This window comes from Taurulus bubalis (assembly GCF_910589615.1).
Source record: "Taurulus bubalis genome assembly, chromosome: 8".
Taxonomy (NCBI): domain Eukaryota; kingdom Metazoa; phylum Chordata; class Actinopteri; order Perciformes; family Cottidae; genus Taurulus; species Taurulus bubalis.
Window position 1 is genome coordinate 16,757,434 of NC_136596.1, and position 5,876 is coordinate 16,763,309.

A 5,876-nucleotide genomic window follows, 5' to 3' on the forward strand; every position below is an offset into this window, starting at 1 on the left:
TTTGGCACCCTGAGCGGCTCGCTGTTCCAGGCAAGTTCCCAGTATCCGTTGTTTGGTCTCGTTTCAGCAGAGCATGGAGCGGATCGCTTCATCCATTCATGCAGTTCGCTCAATTAACATAATCACAACTGTGAGAGCACAGATTGCAGTGACGTCCGTGCTGCAGGTGACAGCGCATCGAGATCCGTTCATCGGCAGGTCCCCGGTTGTGCGTAAAAGTTGTGCGTAACGATCCTGGAGATGTCTCTGCTGAAGACTTCGTGCCCGTTGAGGAGATATGGGAGTCTTGAGCTGCGACCGTGTGACGGAGAATGTTCCGTTCGGTTGAATATTATCCCTCGAAGCGAGACAACTCAACAAGTCCTCCAGATTGAGTCGGTCTCTCAGTCTACGGTGTTAAACGGCAGTTAGCAGATCACTGACTGTCTTGTGCGCAATCCTCAGGGCACTAAACTCATCATCTGTCACTGTTCATCCGCTCAGAAAGCCACGTCCAGTACGCAGCTGGTAGGATTAACCCTGCGTTGGTTTTCCTGCCATGTCAGTAGAAATGATCCAACATGAAATATCTACTGTCTACTGATTGTTGATCACATAATCTGTGAACGTAGGACTTCACTGTATGACCCAGTCAACAAACAGTGAAACCAATAGTCTATAGCCATTAAGGAGGGCACGCATTCAGGTCTACAGCAGAAACTGTACATTACATGGAATCAATATGTATGGTGTGAAGTTGTGAGAACATATACTCGAATGAAGTACAAAACAAATGCAAACATCATTAGGAGTATTGTATAAATAGGAGCCCATTGCTGACTGAAATAGATACATTGCATGAACCAATTGGGGGAAAAAAGCAACTTTAGTGCCACAACTGCATGTACTATAAAGATGACACGTTCAATTCAACCAAGGCAAATCAGGCTAATTAGGACACAGTTTGCATCACACTTACTTCAGTGTTATATTCATTACAAATTTAGAGATTTGTAAAAATGAATCCTGTTCTTACATTATAAATACAACCAAACACAAACACATGTAGTTTTCTTCATTGCCCAGAATAATACACTAGCTTCAATTCCAGTTATATTTAGATTATAATGGTCTTTGAGTGGTTGAGAGCATCAGGTGGATTTTAGTGCCCTCTGATGGTTAAGAGGAGTTTCAATGTTAGTAAAGCAAAGGTGAGTAACTGACTATTGCTTGCAGCCCAGTTGCATCAGATATTATTACGTTTTGAACTGGTGTTGGCTCATTTTGTTAACAGAGAACCTAATAGATATAGAATTTATATTCATGCATGCATCCAAATAATATTTGTATGTGCAAGTGCTGCGTGCAAGAGGTGCTAACACTTGTGCAACATTCTGTTATTGCATGCTTAAGAATAGGGAGCATATTTTAGTAGAATGAAATACAGCCATCCACCATTAGAAAGAACACAGGTATTTACACGCACAACTTAACGGTTAAACCTGGTGTATACCCTGACTTCTTTCACTCTGACAAAACTTACTTGTTTGCACACTAGTGGTAAATGTAATGGGGATTTATTGACTAATAAAGAGGATTAACCAACATATCAACACAGAGTGAGGGACCAAACACAGTATCTGGAGACAGGAGGAAGTTGCTACAAGCCACTGCTGTGAGCTTATTTGAGCTCCTCCCTAGCACTGCAGCACTGTGATAAGTAGCAGCAGCAGTATCTGTGTGTTGGGTTGCTCCATGCTCTAGTGCTGCCGTAGGACAATTTTGATCCTTTCCTATTTACCTGCGCCTCGCACACTCAGAGAAACAGCAACTACACTGTGTATTTAAAACGGCTGAGAAGATGTACCCCCCAAAACTGGTGCTGAAGTTATTGTAGCGGTACAGATACACCCTCAGTACTGCATCATACTCACAAATGAAGAACTGGAGGCTGCATTAAGAGGACATGTTTACTTATCATATATGTACACAACTACAACTATTTAATGAGATTCAGCAGGCCTTAATAGCATGAAGTAAACAGAACCCAATTTCTTCTCTGCTATTTGGACTTGATAAATTGGCAGCTGAATGCTTGAGTAATCTCCAAACCAATTATCAATAAAATAGCAGAGGCATGTTCTTATAAGGAAACTGCCCTTTTAGTCACCTGATGTAGCGCATATGGGGAATCACTTGTCAGAAGCATCACATGTTCAACCTTAATTTAACATAACGTGAAGCTGTGCAAAAAAAATAAAATCTGTGTCCTTCTGGATAAGAAGCATTCATAATAACTTGCAGATGCAGAGACAACATATGGTGAAACCTGTCAAGAATATGTTATGAACACTTAACGGACAGAGGAACAACACAGGCCTCCGGATATGCAAGTTAGGGCTTTGACATAGATGGATGTCACAGGAGAGATGTGCTAGAGTGGGAAGAGTGGCCATAAACTGGTGATAGATGTGAGTGCCACACGGAAGGGAATGTGTTTTCAATGTACATCATCCTTCTGTTTGACAGATAGTGGTAGCTTCTGCTGAGGTGCATATAGCTGCATGTTCTCATTTTCATTGCAAACTCAGAAAGTGAGTGAACAAAATGTTCAAAGTGTAACTAAAAAAAGCTCTACAATAACATTGTTCCTAACCGAGGAAGGTTGAGTATGTATGTGTGTGCATGTGCATGGACTGAGTGCTGTGTGATTCTACCTGATAATAATGCAGTTATAAAAGTGTGTAATCTTTTAATAAATAGGCTATTTGTGAGTTTCTCAGTTATCAGGCATCTGCTGTTGTATTGTCGAAGCTTATTTGACTTCTTACTGAGAATTACATGAGGAGACTGACACCACTCTCATGTTAAATTACTAGTTAGTCTTCATTTGGAGAACATTGTTGTCAGGGGTGGTAAAGTATTTCAATTACAGAGAAACATTAAGTAAGCCCTTTTCATGAAGTGTATATAATGCAACATATGGCTTTTTGGGAAAAAAGGCTCACAGTGTTCACTTTCTTGCAAAGGTATTCATACCCCTTTCAAACATAGACATTGATCAGGAGCCGCCTGGAAATTGTGTTCACTGCAAGCTTTATGGTGTTTGTACGTTTTTACTAATTTTTACTCAAGTTATTTTAAGTTAACAAGTGTTACTATTTCTCACCGGATAAATTAACACATCTGCAACTATGGCTCAATGTTAAAATCTGCTGAAAGTGTTTCATTAGCTCATGAGAATCCTGGCATCATATTGATTTTCAACACTCATATTCTTCCGAACCCAGACTGGGTTCTTGTAGTACCAGCAGGCAATTGTCCAGAAAAACAGGACTTCAGCAGAGTTGGTAACACACTGATTGGGCTTTCTGAAATGACAAGACCTTCTTCACAACAAAGTGTTATAAGTAGAACAGGGGAAGACATGTTGTTTGGTGAAGACATATATATTTTTGCAGGTAGTGTTGGCTTTGACCAAAAAAAGGAACAAACTGTGCACCGAAATAAAAACAAAATGCGAATAAGTATAAAGTTTCACTACACCCACTAACATTTCAAACCATATCAATACACTGCACTACACCACATGCAATTACTGCTTGGGATGCTCCCACCTGCAGTAGGCTCCATTCGCACTTTCTCGCCCAATAAACTGTCAAAGAGTGTACATTGTTCCAACTGCAAAGACAAACAATCCCTCTACTAGTACAAAAGCACACTTTTCTATGATATTCTACAATTGATAAAACGTCAAAAGACAAATCTTTGATATGCTAGAAGTATGTTCCCATTAAATAACAAATGAAATGGTTGTGTTTCCTCAATAGATGGGAAGCAAATGGAGGCTTTTAAATAGTACATGCTTGTACAGCATCCACTGCACTCCCACGCGAGCTGCTCTCCAAACATTAATTGCAAGTCTGTTAAACTTGAAAGGTTCAATGCAGGGACCTGGACAAACATTAGCTCAAAAGGCTGAAATACACACAGGAGCTAGATTTATCTTAATTCCCCAGGGTCTTAGAGGTATACAGGTTGGCTCTGCACCAGGCGGCAACCTCGGGGCCTCGAAAGGGAAGCCAATGTTGAAGTGCCTTAAACATGCATTCGTTCTAATAGCCATCAGTGGGTGGCTCTTCTGGTTTAAAAAACGTCCGATTGTAATGAAGTCGAGAATAAAATTACCCTACTTTAATTTATTACCTAAATAAACATTGTGACCATGAGTTTATGGTCTCAATCACTAGTTTCAAGTCTATAAAGCATATTTTTAATTTAGTAAATGAAGTTTCCCATTTAGAGTAAAATAAACAATGCAGGGTATTATTTTAGGGAGTGGCTATACCTAAGTCACTACCACGTTGTCTAGTCTGAGAGTTGACTGTGTTTGTGTTTTACAAAATGTACCCTTTCACAGTGTGTTTTGAAAATGAAATGTAAAATTTTGGTCATTCGGTTTTTGGTCATTCGGTTGTCATTTGACACCATCTTTAGAATGTGCATTTGCATAATATCATGCCATAGCTACACAAATAGAGTGAACATTGTAATGCTTATAATTGCAAATATACATATCAGTTCACTTCTTTATTTGAATAGCATACTAATAGTTGTTTCTCCAAACTCTCGTGCAGAGAAATGTTCTCTGCAGCATCCTAATCTAGCACAAAGTGGGCCATGAGAGACAGCTCTGCATGTTTGGGTTTCACCCCCAGGCAGCCGAAGAAGAGTTTGTTCAGCCTAATCTCCACTGTGTGATGTGTGACTTCTTCCCCTGCTGTCGTACTCATGTAATGTGCTGTTTGTGTCGCTTTAAGTCCAGGGAGTAGCGAGAGGTTGAAGCGGGAAACTACATGATGGGAACTGTCATCTCTGTCCCATCGATGGGTGCTGCCAGTATCCTGCTAATCCCCAGAGTAATCCCAGCACCACAACAGGGAAGTCAGACACACCAAGGCAGGACAGGGCTCTGCAGCCCTCTGCAAAGCCAATGCATACTGTAATGTACACACACACACACACACACACCCACACACACACACACACACACACACACTCACACACACCGTTAACACAGCCACTTTAGAGGGAAATTGGCTCTCACGCTTGATTGACGACTGAATTGATGTTTACATGTCTCAACGAATAACTAAAATGCATGAAGGAATTGAGGATTGTTTGCAATTTCAACTGAAATTAAGTCACTTCTCCAAAATCAAGAATTGACACAAGCGTCCAATGGGATGTGTGATTGAGATTTGTGGCATATGCCCGTGTTGCCATGTCTTTTCACGACTTCTCAAACAATTAAAGGAGAGCACTCACATAAATACTGTTCATAAATGATATCTCAAATTCAAAGAAGGATGGTAAATGTTCTTACAAAAGAAATACAACTTTGAGTATGATTTTATTGTTGTTTTTCCCCCTGAATCGATGGTTATGTGACAGCGTAGAATCTTGAGAATCATTGAGCCGAAGGAAAAATTCTAAAGACAAAAAGATCTGATGCCATCTCCCTGTGCCGTGTCACTCACAGCTGCCTTGAAAAGCAGAAACCAGATTTACTTCTCACTCATCCATACATATATTTCTCTTTTTTGTCTCAGGAGGATGCTTTGATTCTTACTAGAGGCTGCCATCTTGAAGATTGTCCAAGAAATGTGTTAACAATAGTGACATAAAAAGAAATAATAATCTATTTAAGGCATGTATCAAACAGTTAGTTTATGTCCTCTTAATAGTATCTGTTAGATACATAGTCCCCATGGTTTGGCAATCGTCTCAATATTTCCAGTTTAGTTATCTTAAGGAGGTTGTACAGGGAATGAAATCAGTGATGCAATATTTAGGCCACAATTAAGCCTCTCATGGGAGAATCATTATGCCCCCCC